A 20,456-nucleotide genomic window follows, 5' to 3' on the forward strand; every position below is an offset into this window, starting at 1 on the left:
CAATAAAACTAAAATAATACGGTTTTCCGAAATTTAATTTTCTTAAATGGGCGTGGCCATCCAAGGGCGTGGTTCTCAACATCATCAGAACTTAAAACCCACATTAAACGAAATGACTTCATGACATTTATGTTTGAATAACGAATCTTAAACAGCTAACATTACTCCTTCATACTAAAAAAGCCGATTCTAGATATTTTACCTGTATAAGAAACCAATAATTTATGGGCGTGGCCGGTGGGGACCGAAGATGGAAGAGTTGGAAGCTGAAATTTTTTTTGGTGGTCTTTGAACCTAAGGATCAACAGATAAGAACATACTCATAATTATTCAAGGACATTTTGTTTTTTTTTAACCGGTCTAACTTACATAGACGTGAATATCTTGAATATTTATCGAATAATGATAATCTCAAATTTCAAGACAAATTAATGTCAATTAATGTCAATTAATGTCAATTAATGTCAATTAATGTCAATGTCAGTTTGGGGTTTTTATGGAATACTGACATTAATTGACGTTGCATCGCCCCCCATCCTAGTAGACATATTGCGACGCGTACTGGCTGGTTGAAGGACTATGCTTCATCTGACAAGAGTGCTAAGAAACCTGTGTATAGTCAAATTGACTATGTTATTTGCCGGACACGGAGCAGGGGGGGGGGGGGGGGGGGGTTCAGGTACTTAGTGCTGTATGTGTTGTCGACTAAGTGCAGTTTTGGAATTTACAAAAAGGACCCACCCACCCCTTTCACGGAACTAACTGCTTTTTCGGATAATATTTAGGACACCCACCCCCTTTTGCGGTACTAACTGTTGAGAAATCACGGTATTAACTGTGTCTTGGTATATAAAATAAGATACCCACCCAGAAATTGCTTTAAACAGCTCATTAAGGCCAGAGGGGGGGGGGGGGGGGGGGGCATTTACCCCCTGGGGTAAATGGCACTTTTCTAGTTGTAACATATTTGATAATGGCTACTGGAGTGTATCACGTTATCAGCACAGACTAAGAACATTATCATTATATAGATTTTGATTATAATTTTAGTCTAGTATTTGAACAATTTGTTGTCGTTTAGCCATTTTTGATTAATAAATTTTATGAGACAGTTTTCTCACATATTGCCAATTTTGTCAGCATGAATACGAAGTTGTTACTTTGAAACGTCGTTTATCCTAACAGTGCAGTATCATTTGTCGAAATCAGAATAATCAGCAATTATTTGGAACTCCCAAAAACTGTCTATCATGTACTAACTGTTTTTTCTGTGAAATGAGCAGCAGACCCACCACTTAGTACACAAGTACTAACTGCGTTTTGGAAGAAAATATGACCCAACGTCACGTACGGTTCTGACCTCATGACCCCCCGCGCGGAGCAAAAGAATACTACAAAATGCAAGATCCTATGCATGCGCTTCTCTAAGTTTGATCACAAGATCGTGGCCTGGTAGCAACTATCCTTACTAGAAAACCTTATCATGCACACAAGACTAAGCCGAAACCCAAGCGGTACAATGAAAGAACCTTAGACTGAAGTTAACCTTAGACTGAAGTTAACCTTAGACTGAAGTTAACCTTAGACTGAAGTTAACCTTAGACTGAAGTTAACCTTAGACTGAAGTTAACCTTAGACTGAAGTTAAGGGGGGTCTTCATCAAAATTCTCTCAAAATTGACTTTATAGTTGTTTCTGATAGAGGGGAGTGATATTTACCAGTTGCTTTTGGTCCCATGGAAAATTATTGTTCCTAACCGAAATTATCGCTGGTTTAAGATAGATAGATTTTTAGACTCGATTTTCAGAACTCACGATTGAAAATCGCTTGCGCAATACAATTACACATAATCTCTATCAGAAACAACTATTAAAAAACAACTTAAGATGGGATAGAACTGTGTTACGTGCAAAGATAAACAGAGTGCAAGAAGTGATAAAGCATCATCTCAAATATTAGCTGCAGACCATCTTGCCATGATAATTGGATCAACAGATGAGTCAAGACAGATGTTTGAAGCTGTTAAACAACTTACCAATGCCAGAACCACTCGACCTATCAGTGCACAATGAAAAAGGCCATGTTATAGCTACAGGCATTGAAAATGGAGACTGGTTTGAGAATCATTTTGTAGGAGAGGAATCACCTCTAGAACCGTATGTTGGCATTCATCACCAACAACGGTGCTTATGTTTGGATGTTATTTTACACTGTCACCGGCAGATGGACTGAATCAAGTGACAACGGACCCCAGTTCACCTTGTGGGAGTTCAAACAGTTCTGTGAGCAGTGCAGTAGGGTATCAAACGTCACAAGATAATTCCACTACTACGAACAGAGTCTTCATTTTCAGAACTGTTAACGTTTCACAGCCTTCGACCTTCGTCATTTTATATAAACAAACGAACTCTAACATAATTGTCATAACTTATTTACATATAGTAGAAATTAAATTAATAATTTAAAAAAGTTTAAAAACTGTTAATTTTAAAAATTCGAGATATTCATTCCCTTTCTCTTGCAAAACTGGCAAAATGTGTGGCTGTTAAAGTTTAATCCTAGCAAATGCAAAATAATGCATGTTCCATTTAATGAAAATCCCCTTCAAGAATATGTATTTAGTGGTGTTACACTTGAATGTATTGAAGCAGAGAAAGATCTTGGAGTTTTAACTTCTTCAGATTTGAAATGGTCGAAACATATTAAAAGTTGTATTAGTAAAGCAAACAGTATGATTGCATGGGTTACAAGGAATCTCATTATAAGAGAAATTAACGTTATGAGAAATGTTTATAAAACTATAATAAGACCCCACTTGGAGTATTGTGCTCAGTTGTGGTCTCCACCTGCCTGCCATGGGAATTGGGCTACTATCATTGAACTGGAAAATGTCCAGAGAAGGTTCACACGCCTTATTGATGATATTGGAACACTTCCTTACATTATTATTATTAAATCTAAAATAGCTAATAATTTAATAAATTATTAACAGGCCCCTTAACGTGGGCAATAATATACGCTTTATAAATTATATAAACAAATTGAAGTCTATTTTCCAATGTTGTTAAGTGTCTCTTTAGATCTGTTTTGGTCTTTCGTGGGAGTTCCCACATTTGTTGGTTGAGAATGCTCAACATAACATACATGATGCTTGACTGCTTTATTGACCCGGACAGGCACCGGGGGCAGACATCCCAACACCAGTGCGTTGGGACATAGTGTTGGTCTGCTTCAGGACGTGTTAGATCCTAGAGAAGCCGCCATCCCCTCTACTGCTTTAGCTCAGCGGCAGCATGAGCCCTGGTTTCCTGCCACATTGGTACCTCTGAAAGTACAGAAAAGTGGTGGATTTCGGGGTCCAGGATACTCCCTCTTTGTTCTTTATGGTGGTAATATTTCTCTGAGATGTTTGCAGAGTCTTTATTTCATGATCTTTCTAGTCGGATAAATCCTGGAGAGCATCATTTTGTCCCCAAAGAAATTCGACTCTCCTAATGAATGCTTTTTGTGTGCTGCTTTTTGTTAACACTTCATCTAGATAGGAATGTGAGTCTGCCCCACCCAGCTCTTCTTTAAGTTGCAGGTAACTGGTGTCTTGCACCTCCAGACACAGTAGGAGCTGGTGTATGGGGGAATCAATGAAGCTGTTACAGAAACGACAGGCCTCACCACTGCCACCACCCATGATCTTTTGGATATTCGCAAAGAGTGGTGAGCTGCCGTGAATGTAGTCCATTATTCGGCTGTCCAGATTTTTACTCGTGTTGTGCCCGAATAAAAAGTTGTTTTTGTCTAGGAGCAGCCCACTGTTTTTAGAGAAACAAATTTTAGAGAAACAAATTTGAATTTTGATCTTTATTACAGATTAAACATATCATATATAACCATAAAAGCCGCGCGTCGGCTGATTGCTTCAACTTGGATTGGTAGTAATTTCAGTTTACAGAAGCTGAAGGACGGCAGCTCAAAAGCCCCAGTGAACCATCGGAAAGATCAAGGACTCGAGTGCCAATAGTGGCTTTTTCGAACCCATTTTCGCCGATTTGCTGTGGCCCAGATGAGCCGCGCCCTGCTGCTTAACGGCACATGGTGGTTTTTGTTTAAATACTTATTTAAATTTAAGCGATAATTCATTTGGTGGTTTACAGTTTTTGAATCATGTTCATCATTTATTTTTCGTTCAATTATCACGTTTTTACAATTCAGTCATACCATGCATAGTCAACATTGTTGAGGCAACCAGCTTCCGCAGTTCAATAATTGGAGACCGAAAAATATAAATTGATCGAAATTTACAATTCATCGTTATCAAATATAGTCAATAATATTCTTGATTCCATTTAGTACATAATAAGTTGGTTTTATTCTCTTGCAACACTACTGCACAACAAAAACTGCGCCTGTCCACCAGCAACAGCGCAGTCATAGGTGTGCAGCCAAAGCTAGGCCACACACCCATGGCCGCGCCGGTTAAACAACTCTATATTCAATCGTTATATTAGGAAATTTTAGTTAATTCTTTGATCACTCTTCAGTGCCGGTGGGCAGGCGCCCCGCATAGTTGGCTTTCCAAATTTACAGTCTCAAGAAAGCCGAAACGGTAATCGAGTCCCGGAGCAGAACACACATTTAAAAATTGAAAAATTAAAATAAAAATAAAAATAACAAATTAGAAATTAAAAATTAAAAATTACATGACTACGAGAGTCCAGACAGGCGACAACCACACAAACCGGACGAAGAGAGGACCCACTCCTGAATTCGACATATAATGAATTGTTGAAAACATAATGATTCCTACACTAATATGATCTTGAGGCATGCCCTGCATGTACTGTGCGAGTGCATTGTAAATAATATCTGATAAGATGGGCCAAAAATAGCGGCACAGCGCGCAAAATGCGCGGCGTGACCGCCGAAATATTATACTTTAGACATTAACATTTCAATCGGCTTTAGCGCTCAGCATATCTTCATTGAGTAGACATTAGAATTTCAGTTCGTTGGAATCGAAGTTCAGTTCACACCAATCTATTTCGTCGTACCTGGACTGCATGCCGAGTAACTCCTTTTTTATTGTGGATTTCACAAGGTTCGTTGATGTAGAGAAGTTGATATTGCTAGCAGTGTTTCTACAATCGTTCCACATTTTTGTCGATTGATATATGAAGGAGGTGGATGGGGTTGGAGTGATGAATCGATCAGCACGTCTTGATGATCTGTTAAATAAATGATCTGTTTTGATCTTTGTGATCACACCGAGTATCTTGGTCTCCTTGTTGTTACTGACAGTTCTGCATTGCAGATTTGTTTCGATGCTGTCAATCCAGATCTTATTTTTATAGCTCATTATGTCTGCCTGAGTGTAATATTAGGCTAGATCCTTGAAATGTTGCTGCGTTAGGTCTATCATTCTGGTTCCGTGTGACTTATTTTCTTTCCAGGACATGAAAACTTGGTATTCTGCTTTCATCAACTTGGTAGAGGGTAGCTGAAAGATTGTCACCTTGTGTGAGTATTTAGCACATGAATTTAACCGAGAGAGCTTCGAGTTGCACATCCAGTGGTGGTAGGTGGAGAGCAAGTTCGGTTAATTCCCTTTGTGGGTTCAGGACTGATCCAGATATTTTTAGAATTATTTTATTCCAGAAGCTTTTAAATTGATTGAGACACTTGTGAAGCCAAATAGGTGCTGCGTAGAACAGTTTAGCGAGGACCATTGTCTTAAGGAGGAGAGTGAGGCTGTAAACGTTTAGACCATAGTTGCGGTTGGTTGATTTTGTTATTAATCCCCACTTTCTTTTGCATTCTTTAAGTTTTTGAGACGCATGTTTCTTGAAATTGAGGTCCTCATCTACTATTACCCCAAGGACCTTCGTACTTCTGACGTAGTTGATGCTTTTCCCATTAATACATAATTCTGCAGGTTTCTGTTCTTCATTATAGGCTGCAGTTTTCAAGATTATTGCCTCTGTTTTATTTGTATCACAGTTCACTACTAGCTTGTTCTTGATGCACCACTTGCTAAGTTGGTCACATACCATCTGCATTTTTTCATGGCATCCGGAGATGTTCTCAAAGGAAATCATAAGTGTACCATCATCAGCAAATTTGTAGCAGCTTAGATATCTTTTTACCTCTTCCGGGGTGTTGTGCGTCATGTCTGCTATGTATAGGATAAAGAGGAGAGGTGAGAGTACAGCCCCCTGAGGTAGTCCAAATATTGTGCATTTTCTTTTTTCTCCTTTATGGTTGTTCACTTTTAGACATATCGTCCGGTTGAACAGGAAACTTCTCAGCACGTTAAGAATATTTCCTTGAATACCGAGAGTTGATAGTTTGACACATAGTGATGGAAGATGAACACTGTCAAATGCCTTTTCGAAGTCAAGGAAAAGCACTATACATGCCAGCTTCTGTCGTTTAACTTCCTCGAGGTTAGCCAGCATTCTGAAAAGATATCGCGTTGTTGATCTCCCTCCAATAAAACCTTCCTGATCTTCATCAAGAGTTCCTTCAATGTCCAGGAAGAGTCTCAATCTTTTACTTCCTTGCAGTGAAAGGTTGGATGCCTTACAGATTACAACACTCGCAGAGAGACGGGTTAGAGGAGATTTGATTGAAGCCTACAAAATTGTAAATGGATTGGTTGAGTATGGAAAAGATATTTTCAATTTAAGTAGATCGGGAGATAAAATTGTTAGCACTAAATCTAACAATATTGATAGAAATATTAAAACCTTGTCTATAAATATTTATATAAAAACCCGTGTGTTGCCAAGAGAAAGGGAATAAATATCTCATGAATTTGATTTTATCTAATTTTTTATTAACGGTTTTTAACATTTTAAACTTTTTAAAAAACTTATTAATTTAATTTCTACTATATGTAAATAAATTATGACAATTATGTTAGTTATAGAATTTGTTTGTTTTTTAATGACGAAGGCTGTGAAATGTTCACAGTTCTGATAATGAGGAAATCAGAAAGAATGTTTAAAACTAGTGATGATGTTTATGTCATTATTCTTAATCTAATATTGTATTTGACACCAAAAGGTGGTATGTTTCGGACGAAGTATTAGGAAAGATTGAGGGATTAAACTATGCTACTAATAAAGAGAAGCACAATGAATATATAATGTGTAATTCTCATGTTGCTAAAAAACACTTTATTAACTTATATAGTAGTGGAAAGTATGTAAATTAGATTCATTTTTAACTTGGTTGTTCAGGCCATGCAATAGATTTTAGATAATTATAAAACTATAGTAGATATATTTTTGATGATGTGTGATGATGTTTGTGTCATTATATTTTGATTTGATTTGATTTGATTTTTTCAAATATTAGAACCGTCGACGAGTCCAACTCGGCGCGCGTCCTGGTAGGTTATAAACCTACAATACTAGAGGTATTTTTGACCGTAGAATCGATTGTATCACATTGTATCGTGACCCCCCACTGTCGTTTCACTATAGTGTAGAGTTTCAACAATACAGGGGAGCCGCGCACTCGTGCGCGGCAGGTCATACAAATATGACAAAGATGAAAGAATCGATTAAAAATCATTTTGAAATGATAAGTCTGAGTTTCCCCGGGTAACATTTTTGGGCAAAATAAGCCAAAAAACATGTTTTGAACTTTTGAGCAAGTTAATTTGATTGGCATATCAGCAAAATTTGCATAAAGATAGCTAAAATACAGCCGTGCATGGTCAAAATGTGCCCCTTTTTGCTTAGAGTTTAAATAATTTTCTGCAGTTGTATTAAATTATCAACCCGAAACTTACTGTGCGGCGCTTTGACCATTGTTAATTGTTAATGGTCTGGCCCGGCGCGCGCTACTTCGTAGCACTTGCCATCAAATATTTCGAGAAGAAAGCGGCGCGCGCTACTTCGAAGAAATTTAGACGAATAACATCCGTCAAGGCGGAGCTCAGCCTGTCATTACAGCCGCGCAAAAGATCACGTGCACGCTAACTATCAATATGCAATAAGAAAGAAGTGACGTATGTGCTATACTACAAAAGCCGCACGCTGAGTTAGATTGTAAAATCTGAAAATTTGTTTCACTAGTCACATCGTGATCGTGTTTGCCTACATTTTTTCTTTCTGAGAAGTACCCATTTCATATACTTTATCGAAGTTTGAATATTGTTACTAGGCAAGCGAGTATTGCTTAATCCAGTATATGTGATAGTAAACTCTACCCATCATTTGGAGGACTTCGCCGCTTCGACGCGCCGCGCGAACTAGCATTCTTGCTTCGCATCGTCGTCGATCGTTGCTTTGCTTCGCAGAGCAACGATTTCGACGGATTGACATCGTCAATCAACCCATCATCTGAGGTATTACATAATTATTCCTCTTTTAAACAACAATCTCGCCTAAAAACTCTGTTTTTCAACTTATTTTGTAACGCCGCGCAAAAAGTATTACCACAGTCCCTGCAAATTCCTATGCATAACTTTTATTTATATTTATAACTTCTATTTATAAAGGCATGAATCACAAACATGCAACAGCATAACCACAGTCACAGTTTGTACATTGTAGCACGATGCACTACTTGGTCTTACTGGGCCGCGCTCAGCCTGTCATTCCGCCGAATCTCTATTCGGTTTATGAACATAATAGCCTGAGGTCCCCAGGTAATACTGGGTCGCGCCGCGCATTTTCTCGCTACCACCACGTATGCAGATTGGCGAGATGCAAAGGATTGACATCGTGAATCAAAGTCACAGTTAAATTTTAGCGATAACAATTGAGATAAGAAAGTTTAATCGTCGATACACTTAAAAACATTTCCTGGCAGATCATGATATTAAGCTGTAGGTAGGTCTCAATAAGTAAAACAAAATTTTAAGTAAAACAAAATTTAAATTTTATTTTATTTTATTTTTTAAATTTTTTTTTAACTAGAGATAGTTTAGCCACATTTAGTGACTAACGAAAAATATGTCAAACAGTATATATATACATTCAATTAAATCAAATTTAAATTTTATTGCCATTACAATGAATAATGATATAACTATAACTATAAGAACAAATATAAGTAGAAATCTGATAATAAACTTGTTAAGTACAAGTACAACCCAAAATGCCACCCAACTAACAAAATGAAAAGAGCTAGATGTTCATATTATACATTATATAATGTATAGTTCTTCAAACGCGCATACTTAGGCTGTACGAAAACAGCTACGTCATATTGAAAACAACATCATTTTTGAAAAACGAAAATAAATTTTATCAAATTTAAAAAATAAACAGTGGTCTGCGAGTGGTCGATCGAGTTACTGATGGTCTAACTACAACTAATGATTTTTTAAGTCCGGCTGCGGTTCAGATGCAGTCCCAACTGCCATTTGATTAACAGTGGGCTCCATTTCTTGTAGTTCTATGCCTGGATCTACAACGGCATTTGCATTTTCTTGAACTCTATTCGATCGTCTTAACTTGATGAGTGATAACAGGTTCATCATTCCTGTTCTTATTTTAAAGTATATTGAATAAATTAATGTTTCCATAGAACGGTCATAAAGGATAGGATTTATGACTGAGTTTATTGGAAGGACTAAGAGCGAGAAAAAGGAGTACCAGTCTGTTGCATCAAAAATATCTAAATAATGAAAGCAGCAGACTATAATAAAAGGTACCCAACACACAAAGTCAGTGAAAATGATCCAGATGGTGATTCGATGAAGTTTGGCGTTTATTTTCGTAGCTGTTTTGTCTGTATTGTTCATGGTTACTCTTTTGGTCGATTTTCTAGTTGTTGTCACTACCGCACCATACGAAACTCCGATCACAACAAAGCACATAAAGTTGAGACTGAGTAAAACAAAAACAAAAATTCCCTGCGGTTCATCTTTTCTGACAAAATACTTAAACAAGCACACTGCATCGTTACCATAAAATGATTGACGCTTGTACGAAATTCCACCATAATCATATGAAAACATGGGCTTCACCAAAGTCTCAATCTGTACCCATGTGAGGTCGTCCACCGTCATCCTGCCATAGTATTCATGCAGTATAGACAACAGAATTTGTTTGTTAGGACATCCATGAAATAAAGTATTTGATGCTTCAAACCTTATTCCGTTGACAAAGAAATCTTCCAGTCCTTTTAAAAGAGGTGTCAATGAGATCACCAGAGAGACGGTTAGTATTATGACACCCATACCCGCCAACTTCTTCAAGCTTGCATTTGTTACACTTTTCGGGATCATGAAGTCATTTTTAACCCCTGACAACCTATGTAAACTCAAGAAGGTCATGGAAAATAACGAAATATGTGAAGCTGTTGTACTTATGGCACCAAGGGTGACACACGTGTCACTAGAAATCCAGTCTAAGTGTGTCAAGCAGTATTTTGTGCCATAGTAGCTGTCATAGACGATGATGACAGTGATATAAAATCCTATTATAAAATCTCCTAAACTTATCAAGGCGATCAGACCATTATTTAGCAGTGCTGGTTCTGATTTGCATTTCGATATGGTTGAAATGTTATTAAACAATGACATTCCATTTAAAACGATCGCTAAAATCCCAACAACCCACGCTACAATCCGAATAAAATAGCTCCTAATTAGTCTCTGTCCACAAGTATCATTACATTCATCTGACATGTCAGCGCAGTTGATAATTCCATCACACTTTTGTGTTATTGGCAGATACTGTTTAGATGTTTCACATTGGTAATGGTTGGAGCACGAAGATTCATCTGATGAATCTCCACAATCATCAACCAGGTTGCAAATTTTATCATATGTGAGACATTTGTTATTTTCACATCGAAAAAGGTCACCGCCAAGTTCACCTGTCCTGTGATCTCTGAGCAAGAAAGTAAGTTTACCATTGCTACCTTCAGTGAACACTCTTTTGTTTTCAAACTGTCCTGGGCATGAGTTCCACAATATTTGTCTAGTGAGGGGACAGATAGAGTTATTACTGCACCGACCAAGACAACTTAAAAAAACATAGTGTTCTCCATAAACGTGTCTACAATCGATCATGGCATCTGGCACCATGAATTCATAATTTTGTTTGTTGCAGCCGAAAATTTTGTTCGATTTAAGATGGATTGCAGGAGAACATGCGCTCTTTTTCAAATACTCAACATCTTTCAAACCCTTTAGGCAATAGAAAAGCCTCACTCTGCCTTTCTCATCTCTTAGGGCTGTAGTGACGGGTGTGATCGTTTGCCTCGACATGAAGCAAATTTTATTTTCATTATGACAGGATTCCTTTTTGTCACAGAGATCAGCGAACTCAATGAACTGTTGGTCGATGTTGTAGCACAGAAATACTTCCTTACAAGGACTGTCATATCTTACATATCGAGCCGTAACTCCCTGTCCACAGGTAGGCCAATTGTCTACTTCGTCTTCACCACCCAGGCAGTCATTAACCCCATCACCAACCCATTTCAGCGGAAATGGAATCTTATCTTTAACTGTTGCCCCTATAAACCTCCGATAGAATTTTTTGGTGGTCATGTGGCCACACTGTTCATGCAGTTCGTCACTTAAGTCCTCACAGTTTGCCTCACCATTGCACATGAAATGTTTATGAAGAAAACAAGACAAACTGATCTGAACACAGGCTTTATCAAGTCCATCATCACAAATTTGAGGGATCTTTGGGGGTTCACCACGAATAAATCCAGACCCGCTTCTACAGATAATCTGTTTTGCAATGGACGACATGAAAGTGTTTACTGGGCAAATAACACCAACTCTCAAAGGGTCTGAACAGTTTGTTTGATCAAAGTAATTTTCACAAAAGTATAAAGGCGACATGGTTGTACTGATTTGTGAAGCAGTATATCGTGCAGCACATCTGGAGAAATTATAAAGGGGCTCTCTCATTCCCGTCTGTAAATTGAAGCAGGTTGTAGAATTTTCATTTATTGAGCAATCTATATCGAATGACTTCTCCAAACATTCGTCAATCCCGTGGCAGATTAGATAGGGGGGCAAGTAGTGTCCGGATTCACACCAAACTCCATAACTATAGCCGTTACAGAAGCTCTCATCAGAGCAGCTATGATGATCACCTGTACACACTGAATTGCATTGTTCAGAGTAACCTGTACAGTATCTCTCATCTAAATCTGTGTTGAGACAGTCATTTTTGCCGTCACAAACTTGGAAATTAATACCAAAGAGCCCATTGAAGTTTAAATCTGGAATGTGGTAATACCTGTTTCCATTTAAACAGAAATATCCACACGGGTAATCACCTGGAGAAAAAAAAATTTAAAAACACGATTGATTGAATCTTCAAGAGAATCTACCAATTCATCCTGGTCTAACATCACTTAGTATAATTTTTCCCGACCGAGCTTTGGCAAAAGAGTTTTTTCGATTTGTTCGCTATTATATATACTGGAACACTATAATTTATTTCGTACGATATTGTAGATGGTTTTTCATGGTATCACCGGAAGACAATACGTTTTCTACATTTTTCCCCAAGCTGACTCCTCCATTGATACCACAAGCTTGGTAGAAGTGTGGATCACCTTCACAGAGAACATCCACTGTGGCAAGAAAGCCCCTGAAAGTTGAATCTCTTTAATGAACGAGGTGCTTCAATTTTAACACAGATTATGGAGCACATGGCCTGAGAAGTTCAGTCTTTATGAGTTTCGGGTAAATCTAAGGCGAGTTACTAACAAAAATTAACTTGGTCGCCTTTTTTTGGGACATCCTGTATATAGTTATTTAATTTATTAATTAGAAAGTTGCCTTCCAGGGTAAACAGATTGGACCGAACGCTGATCTGACCGAACGCTGAAAGGGCCAAATAATACAGATTTTGTTTCCAAGTTGGTGGTTTTCTTTTCAAGGAAGATCCGAATAAAAGTTATTTTATCAGAAATGGTAAAATTTGTGAGATGAGTGAGATATAATTGTTTACTTCTTATTCAATTTAAAACTAGATATTACATTTTTTTGGACATTTTATATAAAGTTTAAATTATCACTTTTGTGACCACCATGCCAGCCGCTTTGACGTCGGCAATTTTTATTTTTAATAATATGGGTTGTTGATATAAGCGGGATATAAATGATTTATTTCATTTCCTTTCAATAAATTTATATAGAGCACTAACCTTCCTAATTGCACATGCAAGATGTTGTAAATCTGAGACGAGTTGATACAGTTGTAGGTATTATTATCCTTAAGATACTCGTGTGGCGGCGGAATGTCACAAACGTATTTCAGGAAACCTCCTACTTCCCTGATTTCGCAGTCTCCTGAAATTAGCTTATTAAAAAGTTTGAATTTTTAACCATATCCTGAATAATGAATGAGTAATTTACTTTTTATACTTTTATATCATGTTTAAATGTTTAAAAAGTTACCAGCATTTGAAGGGGAGATGGGGTCAAGATTCTTTTGCGACGAAATAATGTCATATAAAACGACGAAAGCTAGTGGCAACAAAAGTTTCATTTGAATTTCAAATGCAGGCAAGGCTTCTCTGTCAGCCTTTATATACGCTATTACACCCATACAAATGCTACTGTTCGTAGGCGCTAAAGCAATATCCAACATCAGGTCACGCTGCTCTCTGCTATTGCTCTAATGATCCAAATGATTGAAGCATCTGCAAGGTGAGACTAAGATCTGAGTCACCCACGGGGCACGGAGGTTGTTTAGCAGCCTTCCTCTTGAGTGAGGTAAGGAGTTCATGTATCGTTGTGGGGTAACCAAGTCTGGAGCATGGATGTGTCTTTTAGTTCCAAGGGAAAGGGTGTTGTTTGAGAGATCGAGGTAGCAGTGGCAGGGACATTTAGTAGATTCGTTATAATATCCTGAAAGTTTGAGGGTGATTGCTGAAAATGTAGAAGATAGATTTTTAGACTCAACGTTTAGGGCACGAGATTGAAAATCGTATGTGCAATGCAATTACACATAATATGCGCTGACCTTTGACTGGTGATAATTTCAGCAAGGAAAAATATTTTTCCATGGGACCAAAAGCAGCTGATAGATATCACTCCCCTCTATCAGAAACAACTATAAAATCAATTTTGAGAGAATTTCTATGAAGATCCCGGCTCCCGGGGATCGTCCCCCTTAATCTTGCACTTTAAAAATTCAAAGTCGGGTTGAGATGAATTTAACCATCCTTATTTAAAAAAACTTTATCAATATCATTTTATTTTACAATAACCGTGTCTTATGCAGCTACAGGGTTATCGTGCATATATAGCATTGGGGTTTCAAACGTTTGACGTTCAATATGTTGAGGTTTGCTATTCTTTCCAACTTTTAAAACATAAACTTGTAAAAGCTGACATCTAACATGGCACTGTTTTCTGCGGCTTCATACGTCAAACATTTGACACCCCAATGCTACAGACAAAGAGTGTCGAAAGACTGAAGATTTCTTTTTCTTGTATCACTGGTCAGTGTTCAATGGTCTATCAATGTAATATATTGAAGAACATAACAAATTTTCATACATGCTGAAAGCTCAAAATAGCAATGAAAATAAAATAAAATAATAACTGATCGGGATCTATACTGTTGCCACCTTTTTTTCTTCACCAAGGCTGGACCTAGGTGGCTCAAAATAGCATCAAGATGCTCTGCCTGCCTCTGGGGTATGGCATCCCTACAAGATGCCGGAGTTAACTGTGTGGAGATGATAAAGTAAATGTTAGATAAAGGGGGTGAGTAGATGCTCTAGTGCCGATTCGGTGATGACTAGAGAGAATGAAGTGAACAAAAATGTGTTTTGTGTATCCAGGGCTTTGCAGTCTGATCCAGATCCTCTGGCACCATGATTTAAACTGGCGTTTTTGTCGTCGATAAGGTGTTTAATGAAAAATTGTGGAATGGGGCAGATCAAAGCCGAAATAACGGAATATGGAGTTGTTAGAGTTTTTCATTTAGAGCATAAAAATATATTTTTATTTTAAAAACTGTCAACACAGAAGCTTATAATACATTTTATTACATCATTTGATTGTAAATAAACGATTTATATTTTGGTAATTTGTGATTACTCTGAACTCTCCATCCTCTACAACTTTTGTCAGAGCAACTGTTATCACTATTCTGATTCCAATTTAACACTTCTTAGCTTCCTAGGATATGGCACAATCGATAGCAAAAATTTTGGTCGATTCTATGAGAGTGAGGGGAGGTACGATAAGTCAAGAAATATATGTTTGCCACAAAACCGTCCATCATGTAAACCTGCAGTATTGCCCCCTGTATATCATCAAAATCATCAGAAATTGGGTTTTTGTTGTCAGTCGAATAAACTGAAAATGAGTTCAGAGAATCAGAGGACACGTCTCCTTTGCTGCATGCTTTTGCGTGAGTACAATATGACTTGAGATTATGTTTAATTAGAGCAATGTCTTTTGTGTTTATCACATCTAACACTCATTAATTTATCAACATTTCACAAAATCATATCGAATCATAAATCAGTATCTATTCAGAATGGGATGGATGTACAACTAAAATCGGTCGACTTTTACCTACATCTAAATAAATATAAATTATCCTCATATAATCATGATTTTATATCTTTGATAACAAATGTCGCTCTACAGATAATATTATGACATGAAACTGAGGATGAAGAACCGGACCCACAGGTTAGTTCCATCACCATCACTATCTTAAGCTGGTTTAAGAAATAGCTACATAATATTATGGTCTATCGGATATTGCCAAATATTTAGCGGGGTTGGCACATAGGAACATTACACCACTGCTATCACCTCATAGCTGTAAGATTTCAGAGGTTCCTTCCGATGTTAGGCTTTCAAAATCGCCTATTTTCTATTTGGAGCGAGATTAGTTTCAGGTAGAATTCTAATGACTAACCCTCCATTAAGGTCCATTTATTTTCATCTCATTTAAATGAACAGTGACACGAGCTTTTAGTCAGCTTTTTTTTGATCTGATAGCCGTGTTGGCGTGTTTGCTTGATAACAAGCCCGATATCCTGATGGAAAATAAATCGCTGCTTGTTGTCCACAGCCCTCGATTAGCATGATCGAGCTCAAGTTAAGTTTATCTTTTAACTAGTTTGGTTCCTTCGCTAAATACTTGTGTTGCACTTCGGACTGTATCAGAATATTCTCCAACTCAGATAGTGGCCTGGAATGTTGCGAGGTACATACTGGACATTAATTTCGGTGCTTTTAATGATTTTTCTGTCCGTGAACATAGAAGGGAACAAAAGGCGGGAAAAGCCGTCTAGATGGAAAGAGGCAGTGGATAACGAGATAAAGAGATTAACACCTTCAAGAGTTACTCTCGACAGCGGTTTCCTGAGTTATTATGACCCCGTAGTGTATTACCCACTTACATTTAAGTTCACATATTCTCCTCAATATGATGACTCTTGCGATTGTCAAAAAATTGTCCCCAGCAAAGTTTCAGGGGTAAACAGAGACGTAGAGACCTTAAAACCTCCTTTAATACCCCTTTATTTATACTTCGAAATCTTAAAGAAAAAAAATCTTCTTTTTGAAGAGTACGGAGAGCGATCCAAAAAGGAAATGTCCTCTACGAAGCTAAAAGATCTTCGGATGTGCTTGATGAAACGTGACGAGCGGGGTGCCCTCATGGTGATCAGCAGCGATTTTTACCCAATATGCGATGACGAATTTAATGATCGCACCGCCATTGCTGTATGTCAATTGCACGGGTTTAACACTGGTCGTAGATCCTCCATAAGTTTAAAAAGTCGCAAACTTGCTTTTTGGGACATATTGATGGGAAGGACAGAGGATCCATTAGAATTGAGAATTCACAGTCACGGAATTGTTCACTACGATTCCAAGAGGTTCCACTGTTTCCGTGCAGCTAGTCTCACACACCATCCTGGGCAGGCACATACCGACCTAGGCAAAGATCCTGCGCATGCAAATACCACCCTGGGCCTACAGATGTTAAACGCGACCGATAATATTTCAATTGCTGACACATGCTGGCAACTAACGGAAACTCATATGCCCTGTTCCAGAAACCAAGCCGCTGCTGTCTTTTGTCACAACAATGACCCTCCTTTTTTGCAATTCTACAACATCGAAATACACGTTGGATTAACAAAGTTTTACATAACATTCGATACAAGATACGTCAAGCTTGGAAGGATATACGAATATTTTGAAGATTTTCCTAAGTCAAATGATGTGATGCCAAAGCGTTCTGAGTTCAGTGCGACTATGTGCGGAAGGAAGGTTCCCCTGGATCTCCAGACCACACGGGAAATGGGTGAAGGCAGACACCTCGTGTTTTTGGGAAAATTCCTTAAAAAGTGTGAGGAATGTGTTCTGATGAAATTCAAAGATTACGTCCTTATGCGTGAAGACAGCCTAGACCCTCTTATTTGTAAGCTGAAGGGACAGAAAATGAAAGAGAGCAAGAACAAAAATCCGAAGGGAGGGAAAACAAAAGAGGGCGAGAACAATGACAAAAAACCAAAGTCGTCGAAAAAAGAAGGCGTGGCTCAAAAGGGAAGAAAACGATAAAAAAGAAACAAAAGCCGCAAAGTACAGCTATTTATGTAGTACAGTAGGTTGTACCTAGCTGCTCGTCTTAGTGGTAGGTATAACAAATGAAAGACTTTAAATCTGGAGTTTTGCGGAAAAGATGAAATAGTAACTTATTAAAATGGTAAATCCCCAGAACTAATTTAGACTCAACGGCACTCTTTAGGATAATTAGAACTCTAAACTGTCCTATGATAAAATCATGTGATAGTTGTATTTTGGAAAGAATACAAATGATATCAACAGGAGTGAACTTAGAATGAAGGTGTTAAAATGAAATAAGACGCATGGCTTGTTTGTAAATGATATAATTGGTGACTCGTGATAATTTACAACAAACAAAATGTAAACTACCTTATCGGACCTTATTTGGACGGACATTACATGAACGGACACAATTATGAACGGACATTAATATGAACGCTCGAAGGCATTCAAAACCATCAAAAATCCGAATTTTTTACAATTTTTTTGACGTTTTTTAAATTTCAGCAAATAATTTCTAAATCCATTTTTTATACAGTAAGTAAGAAAAGCAGTCATTAAGCAGTAAAAATGTTTAAATATGTGTACATGATCAGTGTCTAATATCACATTGACATATCATCTTCATCAAATGGGTTTTCGTGCATGAAATAGTCCATGCTTAAAGCATCAGTGATTTCTAGCTTTATGGAAACCTTTTTTAAAATCAAATCTGCATTTCAGTGTTAATTTTTACAAGCCATTCGGCGCGAAGTGGTTTTATCTTGACAACTTAAGGTTAACCTTAACATCACATGGAGCTTTCCTAGCACTGTTTCATTACCGCCCCCGAGTAATATGAACTATAACAACGTCGGACAATATCCTTGGCAACACGATTTACCGTAATATCTAGAGGCTGAAACAAGTTTGTCATGTTGGCGGGGACTAGTTCATGAACTATGTTGTTGAGTGCCTTAATTTCGTTGACTTTTTTCCGCCAAGTGACTCTTGAAAACATCATATACTAGTAGCAGTAATAGTAGAGTTTTCTGTGCCTCCGGCAGACCAAGGAGAACCTTTCCGTCGTTAACTTACGGCACAATAAAGTTCTCAAAGTTGTCATATTCTGGACAAAAAGTTCGAAATGGAAAAAATTTTGAAAAAGTTTCAACGGACTTTAACTTGGACGGACATTAATTGAACGGACTTTATTTGAACGGACATTAAGATGAACGCTAGGGTCTCCAGCGTTCAAGTAATGTCCGTCCAAATAAGGTCCGATAAGGTATATAAATACTTCTGAGCAATTGCTTCATTATGATTAGAACGTGATTACATAAAGATTAAAATTATTCTTAATTTCAATCTAATTCTATTCTTAAATAATAATATGTACCTAAACTAAAATATACCTATCGCACATTTATTACCCGGATCTTAATTCATTTTGGAGCAGGAAATAGCTGTCGAGAATTAATTAACAACTACAAGAATCACTATCTTACGATTGAGAAAAGGAATATTAAACAGATGCACGAGTAAATGCACTGAGCTCAGAGCTGAGACGGGAAGAATCACGTGATGTCGGCTTCCGTCAAGTAGGATTGCAGATAATAAAAGGCGGGGGATGGACTCATGGTTCTAAGACCTTCTGGTGACAGAACGTAGTGTTATAATGCTGATATTGTCCTGATTAAATGTATGATAGATTAGTTGTTAGTTGTACTCGTCCTATTTTATGTAATTTGTATCCGTTGTAATAAAAGGCAGAAGAGATGTTGAAATACTTATCGGACTTATTTGCGGAATTATGAATCCAATTTAAAATTATACGTAACTTCAAATAAAAATTTTTCCATTTTTTTGAGTTTTTTAAATGTTAGCAATATTCTAATATTTATTTATCGTAGTAAGAAAAGAAGTCAATTAAGATAAAAATTTAAAATGTGTACAGTGAAGTTCTATAATTATCACATTGATTACCTTGTAATCAAATGGTTTTACTGCATGACATGTCATGTTAACACAGGCTTCTAGCTAGGAACCATCAAATATTTATATTTCAGCCAATCGTGGGGAAAGTGGTAACACACTAAGGTAACTGAAATCGACTGAGCTTTCCTGCACTGTCATCCGCCCCGAATATAGTGCTATACAAGGGGAATTTTCTACGTATAATATTAGAGTATAAAATTTGCGATTTGGGGATAGTCTGGAATTATCGTTGGTGAATTCGTTGACTTTTCCGAAGTATTTGAAACATTTTCAACTACGAGCAGAATGCTAGAGTTTCTGTGCCGGCTGACCAAGGATGACCATGTGTTAACTTGGCAATAAGTTTCAGTTGTTATTCGGACCAAAATTCGAAATAAAAAATTTGAAAAAGTTTCCGACTGTAACTGATCGGACAATCATGACGGCTTTTATTTGCGGACATAGATGAACCTCGGTTCAGCGTTCAAGTTGTCACCGCCCAATAAGCATAGGAATTTAATACCTATCATGAGCAATTGTCTTATTCTATTACATAATAAAGATTAAATTACGTTTGTTATTAATTCCTATTCAATATATAGTTTAAATATCCTATGAATATATATTATTTTAGAGAATAGCGCGGAATCAATAACAACTACAAAATCATATCACGATTTGAGAAACAGAATTTACGGGATCCGAGTAATGCACGAGCTCAGAGCTGACGAAGAACACTAATGCGTTCGTCAGTGGTTGCAGTTAAAGCGGGGGATGATATGGTTTAAGATTGGTGAAAAGTATTTAAAGGATATGCTATTAAAAATAATTAGTGTTAGTGAATCTGTCATTTAGAAGTATCCTGTTAAAAGCCAAATGAAGATGGAAATGTTTTTCGTATTGACAGATTATTTTTTAAATTGTCGCCATTTATTGATTTATAACTGTTTATTTACAATAAACG

The 20,456-nt window shown here is 37.3% G+C and overlaps 1 protein-coding gene across 1 annotated transcript in view; it reads right to left on the reverse strand.

Annotated features, from left to right (window-relative positions):
- The window catches only part of LOC134815247 (ATP synthase subunit alpha, mitochondrial-like), a 33,869-nt gene that overhangs the window by 7,641 nt on the left and 5,772 nt on the right, over positions 1-20,456 (reverse strand). The window lies entirely within an intron of this gene.

The sequence above is a fragment of the Bolinopsis microptera genome, chromosome 5 (genome assembly GCF_026151205.1).
Source record: "Bolinopsis microptera isolate Bmic1 chromosome 5, MBARI_Bmic_1.0, whole genome shotgun sequence".
Classification (NCBI taxonomy): domain Eukaryota; kingdom Metazoa; phylum Ctenophora; class Tentaculata; order Lobata; family Bolinopsidae; genus Bolinopsis; species Bolinopsis microptera.